The sequence below is a fragment of the Mirounga angustirostris genome, unplaced genomic scaffold, assembly GCF_029215605.1.
Source record: "Mirounga angustirostris isolate CCGP_5_RB_7025 unplaced genomic scaffold, mMirAng1.0.hap1 SCAF_13, whole genome shotgun sequence".
NCBI classification, from domain to species: Eukaryota; Metazoa; Chordata; class Mammalia; order Carnivora; family Phocidae; genus Mirounga; species Mirounga angustirostris.
In genome coordinates this window covers 54,079,899-54,094,808 of record NW_026991721.1, presented here as the reverse complement: position 1 = coordinate 54,094,808, position 14,910 = coordinate 54,079,899, and the positions used below count along the sequence as shown (strand labels likewise).

The 14,910-nt window shown below is 46.3% G+C and overlaps 1 protein-coding gene across 1 annotated transcript in view; it reads right to left on the bottom strand.

Annotated features, from left to right (window-relative positions):
- The window catches only part of MAP6 (microtubule associated protein 6), a 76,512-nt gene that overhangs the window by 21,937 nt on the left and 39,665 nt on the right, over positions 1–14,910 (bottom strand). The window lies entirely within an intron of this gene.

Here is a 14,910-nt window from a genome sequence, read left to right as displayed (position 1 = left end):
AAACATAATGTGGATGCCACTGTTAGGACTGATGTCGCACTGAGTATGTGCAGGAGAATCTTCACGTGCTCTGGTGTGAATGGTTATTGGTCCTGACACTATAATGACCACCATCTGCTGCTTTTTTCTGAGTCAGTGTGTACGTGTTCTTATCTTTCCTGTTAGGATCTTGTGGATTCCAATTAGCTGTTTCTGATCTGTTACAGGGCTGGAGACTAGATGGGGACAAGGTCCAAAGCAGGGTAAAGTACATGTGCCTGCTTACAGAGGCCACGGGGTCCATCCTGCTTATTGAGTGCATGATGTTCGATGAATCTGTTCTCATTTGGGGCATGAGAAGCTGTGTTGTGGGAAAGGAAGAGTTAGGGTGTAAATATCTGTGGTTAGGTTCTTCCAGCACCCTCGTCACCCTTATTGATAACGCCCTCCTTCGGGGCTCAGAGACGAGTGGCCCAAACAGGAGGCCACAGGGGGATGGCAGAAGGAGCTGAGGCTGTGAGAGTCACGAGGTCCTAGCCCCGCCTCTAACAAGATGTGGAGCAGGCCTCTCCTCTCTCTGAGCCTTGGTTTCCACACCTGTCAAAAAAAGACCAGACGATGTCCTTATCCTTCCTTCTAGCTCAGAGATTCTCTGAGTTGATAAAGCTGGTTGGTTAACACTGAGCCACTTGCTGGTCATTTGACCTCCTGAGGGGAATTGGCTGATTTGTGAGCAGAGAGACCACAGTTTCTTAAGAGACCCTCCCCCAAGCTTCAGACTTGCCTTTCCAGTGCAGCCTGGACCCCCACCTAAGGGCCCTACCAACTCAAACCCAACATCCCTAGAACCAAAGCATCTTGTCTGCCCTGCCAAATTGTCTTCATTCCCTCATCATTCAATTTCTTTCTCTCATTCATTCATTCGCAACACATTTACTGAGTGCTTAAGGTCTGTCTGGCAGGATGCTGAGCTCTGTGGAGCCCAAAGTGACTAAGAGGCCCTGGGCTCAAGGTGTGGGAGGCAGAGGGATTGCAGTTACTCCAGGACAGTAAGAACAGAGCCATGACAGAGGGGGGAGTGGGGAACACAGCCTATACCAGCCTGGGAGCGAGTCAGGGATGTGGGTTCTGGAGTGGAGTCAGAGACGGGACGAGGAGCTGGCCAGGGCTTCAGGCAGAATGAGGGGTACACGAAGAGGCTGCCGAGACATGGCCCTCTGCAGGCAGTTCAGGTGGTTGGGTTGAAGCTTGTGGGGACTGGGCAGATCCTGAGGTCCTGCCAGCCATGCTGAGGGGATGGTCTGGACTGTAACGAGGAGCTGCCAAATGGTTCCAAGCCAAGGATGAATGTGACCAGATTAGTTTGCGGAAAGAGAACTTCGGCAGCAGTGTGAATGGCGCGCAGACGGGGCGAGGTGAGTCGGGAGGCCAGGCAGGAGACTGTGCAGTGAGCCCGGAGGAAAGCAGAGGCCTGAGCCAGGACAGTGGCAGTGGGGACCGAGAGTGGCTGAGTCAAAAGGGAAGTGGGCAGGACTTGAGAGCGGCTGAGCCGTGGGAGGCCAGGGTCAGAGGGGAATCTGGAGAGTTCCAGGATTCTGGTTTGTGGGTGGCAGTGCTCCCCACTGAGATGGAGAATCTGGGACGAGAAGGGGACTTGGAGGGTTGAGACCCTCCTGATTCCGTTAATGGCACCCATCTGCTCTGGCCTCAAGGCTGTGTTATATCATTTCCTGTGCTCTCTTCCCCACTTTTACACTTCCAGGGGTTCAACCAGCTACTGTGACCTGACTTCTGAGCCATTTTGGGCTGGCCTGGGTCACACTGGGGGCTGTGGCCACCATGACCCGTCTAAGACTCCAGGTACCCACTCCCTCCTCCCACCCTTCAGGACCAGAGTATTGCTGAAGCCCCTTATATGTGGATTACCAGCAACAACCTGGTTCCTGAATATAGAACCCTGAGTCCTCTGCTCCTACCCCTGCCTGCTTCCAGAATTAGGACCGACATAGGTCTACACCGGCCCTAAGAACTGTTTCTGGATCATCTCTCCCAGGCCAACCTCTGCATCTTTCTGCATCTCTGTCCTGGCCTCTGTGGGCTGGCAAGTGTCTCACGGTGAGCATTATCCATGGGACGTGTCCTCGTGGGAGCAGTTTGGTGACCCCTGATCTTTTTTTTTTTTTAATTTTTTATTTATTTATTTGACAGAGAGAGAGAGATAGCGAGAGCAGGAACACAAGCAGGGGGAGTGGGAGAGGGAGAAGCAGGCCTCCTGCTGAGCAAGGAGCCCGATGCGTGACTCGATCCCAGAACCCTGGGATCATGACCTGAGCCGAAGGCAGACGCCCAACGACTGAGCCACCCAGGCGCCCCGGTGACCCCTGATCTTAAACAACTGATCTTCATATGAGGCCATGTTAGTGAGTCCCATGATTAAGTTCACTGCAATTATGACAGACAGTTCGGTTGAAACCCAAATTCTGCTACTTAGAACTTTCTTTGAACTCTCCACAAAACCTTCCCCAGCCACAAGCCATAACTAATCATATGTCACAAAAATAGAATTAGCTACCGTTCATTAGTCCCCTTTTACAAGCTGGAGGGTTGTTTTGGTTTTGCTTTGGTCTATTCTCCATAATCCTTACAACAACTTTGAAAGGAGGTAGTATTATATCTCTCTTACAAGAGAAGGTAAGCCAGGCTCAGAGAGGTTAGGTGGCTTGCCTAAGGCCAAACAGCTGGCAAAGAAGCAGGGTTGAACTACGAGTCCGGGTCCGGGAGGCCCACAGCCTTCCCACCGCACTTCCCCAACGTGCCGGCACCGCAGTGTGCTGGCCTGTTCTCACCGGAGGTGCCTGTGCGGGCTCAGGCCTGCTGTGCGCAATGCCGTGGATGGTTTCGGTGACACGGCTGCACGAGATGACCCCTGAGCTCCTCCAGCCCCGAGATGCTCCTCCCAGAGTAGCGTGGGCCACGCTCTCAGCTCACTCACGTCTTGCCTGTTACCACGCACTCCCCTGTCCGTGCAGCCGGATTTTGGCTCTATCGTTCATTTCTTTATTCATTTGGCATTTACCAAACACCAGTCATGGGCGGGGCATGTGGCCCACAGGGCGTGTGACCCAATGGCTGAGGCGGCTACAGTTTAGTAGGTTAGGATTTGTTCTAGTGTGTGACCCTAAGCAAATGGGACAGAGGGACAGAGGGAAAAGGATGCTTAATTCTGAAGGGGGCACTAGAGGATGGAGACAGAGAAGTGAACAAAGGGAATTCAGGCAGCGTTCTGAGTCCGTGGGGCAGGTTCAGAGAGCAGGTGAGCTGCTCAGGGTGTGGAGGGTAGGGCTCTTGGAAGGAAGTCAAGGCGACCGGGCTGGGTGGGAGCTGGGGCCAGGCTTACAGGGCCTCGAATGCCATGTTTACATGCTTGCGGTTGGCCTGGGAGCTGCTGAACGTTTCTGAGTGAGGCAGCACTATTCCACCATTGACAATGTCCTCCTCTCAGACTGCCCCAGTTTTAATTATTCTTCAAGGCCCAGCTTGGGGCTCTCCTCCTCCAGGGCCCCCTCCTGGATTTCCTCTCTCTTGGCTCCTGGATGCTTTACTACCTTGTCCAACTTTGTGGTGCCCCATGCAGTTTCATGTCGCTCTTTAATTATTTTATAAGTTCATTTTACCTCTCCTGAGGGATGAGATACAGAACAGAAAATTCATGACAGAATCCTACTTTTTGAGTCCAACCTCATCTGCAGGGCTGTGAAGGGTTATCCTTTAACTTATCCTGTGTCAAACTGCAGGTTAGGGGCAGAGCTGGGTGAGGACCCCACCTGTCTCCACCTGCCCCGTCAGGCCCCGTCCCTCACCCAGGCCCCCACTCAGAGCCATGTTCCATATCTTTCTCACATTCTTCACAGGATTTAAGGGCTTGGCATTGAGTGCATATTTCATGGAAGTAGGTATTATTTGATCTCCTTTCTGGTCAGCTCATGGCCCCCCGCCTATACTTGCATTCTGGTGCCAGTCGCGCTGAACCGAGTATGTGTTCACAAGCGCCTGGCCCGGGAGGGGTCCCTCTTCATTGGGGAGAGAGCTGCATTTATCTGTGTTTCCCCGGTGCCCTGCACAGCACAGAGCGATACACTTAGGACACACTGGGAGAATTAAAGGAAACCAAGCCTTCCATCCTACTTTAGGTACTCACAAGGCTGCTCGCGCTTGGGGCTTCTGTTATCGCACACCCCAGGTCTTTAAGTCCTTGTAGGGAAGAGTTGCCCTTCATAAAGCAAGCATCTGGTGTCTCCCAAGCTTTCATAAAATCCATCCTCCCTAGATTGACAGGAGGCAGCCCAGAGCCCCGGGTGAGTGAAGCCGCCACGGTGGTAAAGGGCTGGGGGCAAGAAGGAACCCCTGAGAATCAGGGGACAGGGAAGGAAAAGAAAAGTTTGCTAACAGTTCCCAGTGCCCACTTCCTTTAGGCTGAGCTCTCTATGAATCTAGCCTTAGTTTACCCTTTCATCATCCCTGTGAGGACACTGTTATTAGCCCCATGTTATATATGAGGAACCTGACTACAGACAGGTGAAGAGACTCACCAAGCCAGTAAGCAGTTATTGGACCGTGAGTCTATCTGACTCAAAGCCCCTGCCCCTTCCACCATCCCACACTTGGGGGTGGGTGTGTAATCCACCTGCAAGCTCACGGCAGCTTTGGCTCTGGGCAGCAATCACAAGACAGCACTTCCCTTCAGCCGGTCTGGATGCCCCAGAATGGGGCTCTGAGCATAAAGGGAGGCTCCCACATCTGCAGGCTACTGCCCTTGGCATCTCAGAGATGCTCCCTGTGCCATGGCTCCTCCTGTATCATGATATGAGGAAGTCATGGGGACAGGATTTCCCTGCATTGCCAAGGGCCCACTGTCCCCTCCACAGCAGATCATTTGAGGCTTGATGCATGACTTCTCTCCTGCACAATCCCTGCAGGGGCAGAAAAGGGCTTGGGACTATGATGTTCCTCTGTGCCTTGGTAAACTCAATCAGTATGTTCAGGTCTGGGTTTAAAGGACTCCTTTGATGGCTCCTGCGTGCTGGAAAAATCAATGAGACAAGCCTGGGCCCGCCTCCAAGCCCCCATCAAGGAATGGCAGAGGCAGGCCCAGGGTGAGCCACCTCACAGAGACTTGGTAGACAAGATGTTCCTAGACTGTTGCCACAGGGCCTTTAGACAGGTGCATACTTGCATTCAGGGCAGCTGCTAAAGCAGTTTGCTGACGAGGCAAAGTTTTTAGAGGAGGCAGTAAATACCCTACTTTCACCTCCTCCTGTCCTGTCCCCCTGCGCCATCTCCCCTCAGCCCTCAAGGCCTCCTCTCCCTGGACCGTGGCGCCAGGACCCCAGCATCAGAGTCCCGGTTCCCACCCCGTCCTCACTCTTACTCCAGGAGAGATCGTCTTCCAGCTTGGCCATAAGCGCACGACTCCCCTACTAAATGCCACAACAGATCCCAGGCACTACAGGACCAGCTAAAGTCCAAGCCAAGGCCCCACTAGTTTCCTCATGCTGTCACTCCTCGGGATGACATGCATGGCCCCGTGACTCAGCCCCAAGTTACCTTTCCGGTCTTACTTCTTCATCCTCACCAGTCACCACATCCTCAGTTAGTGAGCACTTGCTGGGCGCCAGGCGCTGCGCAGAGCTCTTTAGATGCCTTATCTGCTGTAACCCCCACAAGGACCCCGTGCCGCAGCTACTCTGGCTGATTTTGCCAAGGAGAACACCATGCGCCCTTCCCCAAACACCTACTGCACTTCCCCTCCACTGAGCTTTTGCCCTTGCTGTTCCCGTCCCCAGCCTCCTCTTCCCTCCATACATCCGGCTGCTGAAAGGCCACATGACGGTCCTTCCAGGCTCGGGTGCCCCCTCCCCAGGGGGCCTGCACCAGTCCCATGGCTGCACGGCCGCACGGAGCTTGTTCTCTGAACTTCATCCCTCCGTAGCGCTCACTGTGCTCTGTGTTAGCGCAGGTTGCCTGTGTAGGTACCTTTCTTCCCTTCCGCAGGTGCCATTGCTGAGGGTCAGCACGGTCCTTTGGCATCTGTGTAATGCTCACGGAGCCCGGGCCACGGATTCACAATGCAGCCTCCGCTTCACTCACCCCTGTGAACGGCTGAACAGGAAGTCCCTGGGCTGCCCCGGCCAGGGAGAGGGCACGAGGCTGTCTGGCACCCATATCGCTTCTCACCATATGCGTCCACAGATTCTTGGATGCTCCTCCCTCAGGTGGGACTTAGTTCCGCTTCCCTTGAATGTGATCGGGCTTAGTGACTCCCCTCCAACCAACAGAATACGGTGGAGGTGGCCATATGGAGCTTCCAAGACTGAGCCGCTACAGACCCCGTCAGGTCTCCTGCTTGCTTTCTTGGGGATCACTCACACTGAGCACAGAAGGCGGCCACGACACGAGGACGCACACACAAGCCCCACGGAGAGGCCTGTGCGGCAAGGAACTGAAGCCTCCTGCTAAAAGCCACGTGAGTGAGCCAGCTTACACGTGGATCCTTAGCCCCAGCAAGTATTCAGATGACGCTGAAAACCACCCAGCTAAGTCATTCCTGGGCTTCTGCCCTCAGAGACTGTCTGAGATAATAAACCTTTGTCGGCTTAAGCTGTTTAGTGTTGGGAGTAATTGGTTACAGAGCAGTTGATTCTACTACACACCCTGATCAGAAACTATTCCTCTCATCAAAAGGGGCTTGAAACACCCACACTTCACTTCAGCAAGGCAGCAAGCATTGGTGGGAGCAGAGCACAGGAAGTTCAAGCCCTCAGCACAACCGCGGCATCAAGTGAACCGCAGGTCACGCTCTGGTTGCGAGACACTGGGCGGTCCCGGGATCGAGCCCCGCGTCAGGCTCCCTGCTCAGGGGGAGCCTGCTTCTCCCTCTCCTTCTGCCCCTCGCCCTTGCTCCTGCTCTCTCGGTCTCTCTCTCAAATAAATAAATACAATCTTAAAAAAAAAAAGACACTGGGGGGACCATATTGCAGCCCTCACTAGAAGGTAGCAAAGCCCCCGATGCAGCAAAGCTGCTGAAGATGAGGCTGCCTTGAGGCCAGGTCATCAGCAGAAACCAAGAAACACAGGCCTCAGGAGAAAATGATGTCTCAGAGCACACAGCATATACAGGGCTCAGGGAGGTGCAGACAGAGGTTAACAAGGTGAGCAGCACAGCGCCCGGATCAGGACAGAGAAGGTGGTTCACCCGCAAGAGCACAGGAAACCTGGGCGGGATCCCAGCTCCAAACTTGGGTCCAGGCTGTCCCCTGCCCTGAACTGCAGGGAGCTCGACACCTCCCTCACAGGGCTGATGCGGGGTTCAATGAGGATGTAGTCATTGAAGAGGACCCGCCCATCTGTGTCAGTACAATAAAGTCCATGGTGCATAACTGTGTAATAAATGTATATGGTTTTCATTACAGAGTCGTTCGTTCAAGGAAAATTACTGAATATCCTCTACATGCCAGGCACAGAGGTAGCGATGCAGTGTGAACTGACCTGCTAGTCAGGCGGGGAGACAGAAGCAACCACACCACCAAATGCCTGTCCCCATGGCCGTATTTCTGACCACGGCAGTCCACATTCCGGTGCTAGGAGAGGGCAAAATCGGGGCAGCAGCTTCCAATGCCAGGTTTCTTTCTGAATGCATTTCACATTGGACTTGAACAAAGTAGCATTCAGTGAATGCCTGATTAATTGAATCTCCAATACTGAATGTCCACCATACACGGATGTTCGCTTAAGGACTTGCCCCACTTACACACATTTTCTTGCAGCAATTCAAGGGGAGATACTGAAAGAGCAATTATAGGGGGGAGACTGAAGACGGGCAGGGAGCCGGGTGATTGATGAAGCCAGGCCCCAGGAGAGGGAGGAGGGCAGGTGTCGGGAGAATGGCGAGAGGGTTTGGCCTTGGAGAGAAAGTGTTGTTAAAGAAGAGAATAGGGGCTGCTCTTTCATTTCTAATTTGAAAAAGCCTGGCATTTACAAGAGAGATAGAATCATACAAGGAATAATTCTACTGCTGGGGAGAATATCTACATGCGTTAATTGGTACAAATCACTTCTTGACAAAAGTAGGGACCCAGAATAATGGATTATTGCCAGCCATGCTCAAATATAAATTCCATGTCTCTGCCCATAAAGCCCAGATTATTATGTATCTAAGTTCTTGGGAAATAAAATTCTCTCCCCATCCTCTTGACATCAAAATTTTCAACAACATTCTTCTACTGCTTTATGAAGGAAGAAAATCGTGCTTTTAAGTCTTAATGGTCTAAAATCTTCCTGCAGATTCTCATAGGTGATTTACATTGTCATGGAAACACATTAAGTCTCTGTTCAAAAACCTTGCCTCCATTTATTATATTAAAGTGTTCTTGAAGAAGGGAAGCAGGCTCTTTCATGAAATCTGATGGAGACAGTCAGTGAACGCTGTCGGCTGCCAAGCTATTGTCAGGAGCTGGTTCAAGGAAGTCGGATCTGGAGATTAAAAAGAAAAGAACACCTGAGCCTAGAGGGTTGCAGGGAGCTTAGAGTGGCTTCTCTCTCTTTAGAGGGGAACAGAAGATTCTTCCTGGCAGAAATGACTGGGTCAAGAGAGGAGCTTTACGATCTATGCCTGTGTATCTGCTTGCCTGCACCTTTCAGCTTCTTTTGTGTGAGAGGAGAGAAAGGGATCTGATAGAGAATGCCCATGTTGTAAGCATTTAGGACCACGCTTCTAATCCATTAATATCCAATAAACACGTGCACACCATATCTAATAGTTTTCTAAAATGAGGAGGGCATGCACTTGAGCAAAGCAATGTCTGTATGTAAAGAAAATTTTGAAGCTAATTTAATGTGAACAGAGAATGAGTGGAAAAGAATCTGCCCTTTCCCTTACATGGAAAGATCCAACATGGGTAGCAGTTGGCAATGACGAGCATCAGGGCTTGGGTTCCTTCATTAGGTAAATGGAGATTCTGTGGGTAACTGCTAAGTTCTGTCCTGGGCTGCATGAGGCTCACAAGCCCCTGTGCACCTGGGAGATAGTGTTTCACACAAAGAAAGCTCATATGCACAACATGTATAGAATTATGAGGACAGAGAGTTAAAATAAAATTGCTCAATTAGGAGTCAATGTGATTCTACACAAATTAATTTAGGTTGCCGTATTTACTAGGCACTGTGCTAAGAACTGTATGGAAGAAAAAGGTGCAGAATAAGAAAGCTATAGCTGGCAGGTGGAGGATAAGAGTGAGGGCGTGTGGTAGTTAAAATAAGTACACATACAAATACATCTCAGGTAGAAAAAAAGAAGAGCTAGATGAGAGCTTATAGGAAAATCACAATGACTCCTTTCTCACTCTGCCCTGCCCCGCACTACCCCCTTATTAGCTGGGCTTTTTGGTCGTAGGAATTCTGGGGTGGTTTTGCCACTAGACCACAGAGTTATCCGGCTGAGGTTGAAAAACAAAGGCTGCACTCCTCTGGTTAGTTGGGTCCCCAAAGATCTGTGTCCATTAGTTGCAGAAAGATGGTTCCTTAGACAGGAAATGGAAACACTGAGAGTATGCCCTGAAAGTGCTGCCTCCTTCTGGGGGTAGACCTAGAATTCTGGGAGTACATTCCTATGAGAGCTCCACACAGTGCCAAGGACGTTGCATGACACATCTAGTGAAGTGTTCAATAAGCTTAAGTTTCCTCATTCTTTGTTTGGTGCCTAGGAAGTACTTAGTAAACATCTTTTTCACAAATCAAGCTGGTGCTGAATAAAACATCATTTTATGACTTACTGAGACCATGCTAATTTATTCTTTAAAATGTAACTCAATTATACGGGAATACTAGGAACAACTTCATGTCAATGAATTTGGATGAAATGGATAAATTCTTAGAAAGATGCAAATTACAAAACTGACTAAGAAAGAAATAGAAAAACTGAATAAATACATATCAAGTAAAGAAATCAAATTAGTAATTTAAAATCTTTCCCCAAAGAAAATCCAGCCCCAGATGGTTTCTCTGGTAAATTACATCAAACATTAAGGAAAAAATAAATACCAAATCCTAACAATCTCTTTTAGAAAAGAGAACATTTCCCAAATCATTTTAAGATGGGTAATATCAGATATTTTTCTGATACCAAGCCAGTCAAAGACCTTACAAGAAAACTATAGGTCAATATTTCTCATGAATATAAATATTAAAACCCTTAACAAAAAGTCAGTAAATCAAATCCAGCAACAAATGAAAAGGTTTAAACACCATGAACAAGTGAGATTTATCTCAGGAATGCAAGGTTGGTTTAACACCACCAAATCAGTTAATATAATATACTATTTTCATAGAGTAAAGGACAGAAACCACAGATAATCTTAATAGACATAGAAAAAACATTTGCCAAAATCTAACATTTTTTCATGATTTAGGAAAAAAAAAACCTCAGCAAAGTAGAACATAAGGGAACTTCCTCAACCTAATAGATAGCATCTATAAACACCCTACAACTAACATCATACTTAATGGTGAAAGACTAAATGATTTCCTCCCAAGATCAGGAATAAGGCAATGATGTCCACTCTCATCACTTCTATTCAACATTGTACTGTAGGTCATAGCCAGTATAATAAAGCAAGAAATATAAATTAAAGGCATACAGATCAGAAGAGAAGAAGTAAAACTGTCCTTATTTATATAAATATGATCTTGCATTTAGAAAATCCTCAGGAATCTACAAAAAGCACTAGGACAAATGAATGAGTTTAGCAAGGTTGCTGGATACTCAATCAATATATAAAAATTAATTTTATTTCTATAGACTAGTAACAGACATTGGAAAAAGAAAAAAAATTAAAATCCATTCACAATAACATCAGAAAGAATAAAATACTTAGGAACAAGTTCAACAAAAGAAGTGCAAATGCGAGGGGCACCTGGGTGGCTCAGTTGGTTAAGCGACTGCCTTTTCTGCTCAGGTCATGATCCCAGGGTCCTGGGATTGAGCCTCATGTCGGGCTCCTAGCTCAGTGGGGAGCCTGCTTTTCCCTCTCCTTCTACCTGCTACTCTGCCTGCTTTTACTCTCTCTCTCTCTCTCTGTCAAATAAATAAATAAATAAAATCTTAAAAAAATAAAGTGCAATGCCTAGAAGTGAAACCTACATAACATTACTAAGAGAAATTGACGTATACCATGTCCCTAAACTGGAAGAGTCAATATTGTTAGGACAGCAACTCTAGAAATTGATCTATAAATTCAAAGCAATCCTTATCAAAATCCCAAGAGGACTTTTGTAGACAATGACAAGCTGATCTTAAAACTTATATGGAAATGTAAGAGATCTAGAATTGCCAACACAATTTTGAGAAAGAGAAACAAAGTCTGAGGATTTACTCCACCTGATTTCAGAAGTTATTATAAAGCTATAGTAACCAGGTATGTTACTGCATAAAGATAGACACATTGATCTAAGAACAAAATAGATTTTTGCATACAGTAGTGTGTTGAAGCTGGCTTATCTTGGTGTACAGAGCTGATTAAATTTGTTAAATTTTCAGTAATTTGGTGCGCTGATTGTTCAACTACTGGTAGCTTGAAATCAGCCATGTGAAAATATCAGGAAATTGGCCAACACTACAAATCAGGCCCTTCCTTTTTTCCAGAGAGCTAGTTAAACATTCACCATCATACCACTGCTCACATATGTGGTTTATTTATTTTTGAAAAATGTGCTAAGGTAATTCAATAGGGAAAATGATAGTGTTTCCAACAAATGTACTGGAAAAAGTGGATATCCATGTGAAAAAAATGAATCTCAACCATTATCGTACACCATACACAAAAAATTAATTAGAAATGGACTAGAGACCTAAATGTAAACCCTAAAATCACGCAGCTTGTAAGACATACAGGAAAATTTTTGTGATCTTGGAGTAGGCAAAGATTTCTTAGATATGACACAAAACCCCAAAACAATCAAAGAGAAAAATGATAAATTTAAGGTCATCAAAATTAAACTATTTACTCTTCAAAAGATACCATTAAAACAAGGTAAAGACAAGCATAGTCTGAGAGAAAATATTTGCAAAACATATCTGATGAAGGATTTGCATTCAGAATATATAAAGATCTCATAAAACTCAATGATTAAGACAAACAACCCATTTAAAAATAGGAAAAATATTAATAGACAGCTTACCAAAGAAGATATACAATGGCAAATAAGCACATGAAAAGATTGTAGTCATTAGGGAAATATAAATTAAAACCACAGTAAGATACCACAACATCCTCGGGAAAATGGCTCAAATAAAGCACACTGACAATGCTCAATATTGTCAAAAATGTGGAGCAATCAATCTCTCCTACATTGCTGATGGGAATGTAAAACTACAGCCACTTTGGGAAAAAAATTATTTTTAAGTTAACCATAACACTTACACTATGACCCAGCAATTCTACTCCTAAATACCAAAGAGAAATGAAAACATGCATCTACAAACAACTTATACCTGAATGTTAGCGACAGCATTATTCATGAGAGCCAAAAAGCTGGAAAGCACCCAAATGTTCATGAACTAATGAATGAATAAACAAAATGGGGAAATCCATAGAATGGATAATACTCAGCAGTAAAAAGGAATGAACCAGTATGGATGAATCTCAAGAACATCATGCTAAATCAAAGCAGCCAGACAGAGAACACTACATATTATATGATTCCATTTACATAAAATTTCTAGAAAAAGCAAACCATAGAAAGAAGAAGATCAGGGGCTGCCTAGGCCTAGGGCGGGAGTATGGATTGATTGTAAATGAACACGAGGGATGGCAGCATTCTAAAACTCTTTCAGGGATGGTTGTACCGCCGTATTCATTGATCAAACCTCATCCAACTGTGAACTGTAAAAGGGGTGAATTTTATCTTATGTAATTATATCTCAATAAAGCTGTTAAAAACCCAGCTGGAACGTCTTCTTCCCTGACATCCCTCCCCTTGCAGAGAGGTGGTCCCTGTCCGCTTCGAGGCCCTAGGGCTTGCCTGTGCTGGCTTCTTTGTCTGATTTCCCACATCACGCTCCTGGCTATTTGTTTCCACGCCCATATGTGAGGCCTGGGAGGGCAGAGGTGGCTTCGAGGCCATCTCTGTGCCCCTGGCGCCCGGTTTGGAGGCCAGAACGGTTCAGCATGCACTCAATCAGCGTTGCTGAATGAGCAGACACCCTGAGTTTACTTTTTTAATTGTAAAAGGAACACATAGCCATTGCAGTTGGTTTTCTGTTTTTTTTTCCTACTAATTTGTAAGAGTTTTCTGTAACTTTTATAGATAAAAGATCGTAATTCTTTTTTTAAAAAAAGATTTTATTTATTTATTTGAGAGAGAGAATGAGAGAGAGCACATGAGAGGGGGGAGGTCAGAGGGAGAAGCAGACTCCCCGCTGAGCAGGGAGCCCGATGCGGGACTCCAGGATCATGACCTGAGCCGAAGGCAGTCGCTTAACCAACTGAGCCACCCAGGCACCCCGATAAAATATAGTAATTCTTTGCAACTATGTTTCCCAGTTTATCTTTTATTTTATATAATCATATATATATGATATATATATGATTCATATACATGATTCCATATATATATAGATATATAAGGATATATAAAGATATGGCTATCTATAGATATATATAGCTATGTATAGGTATATATAATAAATTATACATATATTATATATAATAAAAGATAAATGGGGAAACACAGTTGCAAAGAATTACTATCTTTTATTTTTGATTCCATATCCTTATATATATGATTCCATATCCTTATATCCTTCCCTATGACATAATCATATGTAATTCTATTCTGCATGTTTATTTCTTACATTTAAATCTTTAAACCCCTGAGGATATATTACTATTTTTGTGTAGGCTGCTCAAGCGGGAAAGACATAACTGTAGCCGCTGCTGGCAAGGGTGTGGGGAAGGTAGAGCCCCACTCGACCGAGCAGGACACCTCTGTGCCTTGGGGCGGTGGGGGGGGGCAGCTCCTGCAGAGGATCTGGTACATCACAAGTCCTCCATGCATATTTGTTGACTATGTGAATTAAGGAGTGAAGCCTTTAAAACTGCTATCCTTTGATCTAGCAATTCCATTTCTAGAAACTTGTCTTAAGGAAATAACTGGAAAAGAAAACATTTTTTCATGTATTACAAATTCTTGATTAATTATCATGTGTGAGGGCTGCAAACTATTCCTTTGTTTGGAAATACGAATGCATTCTAAGTCTGCCAGTGCTGGAGCCTGACCAAATCTCAGAAATTATTAAGTAATGGTGAGCATAAAAATATTAAGTAGGTGATCCCCACGAGGCCATTTTTGGTGCATATAACGTCACGTTTGTTTCTTGTTGCTAATGATTCACTGGAAGTGATACCATTAAATTTGGCTTTGGGCTGCCCATGCTTCATCTCAGCTGAGGTAGCGGGGGCTCTGGGGGCACGGCAGGGGGAGTGCAGCTGGGCAGCAAGAGGGTGGGCGGTCTGCCGAGTGAAATTGCAGACTTCATTTGCCCAGGCACAACTAAACGCTCCTGGCTTCGGTGCCTCTCTTTCGTCTTGCAATGCAATTTTTTTTTTTTTTCCAGCAAGTCTTTCAGCAACTTATGAACTTTAAAGAAATAATAGACATACTCAGAGGCATCAGAGTCAGAGTCAGAGAAAATGTGAGACATTTTTTTCATGAAATCCGGAGGGGTTTTGTCAAAAATGGGACCTAGAATTTCTTCATGAAGCTGCAGTGTCAAACTCAGTCCTGGTAGTCACTTGCCTGGGCCAGCAAGCAGGGGACAGTGATTTGGGGTGGCACCTTTGAAGGCCAGCTGTGGGGCACCTGGGTGGCACAGCCAGT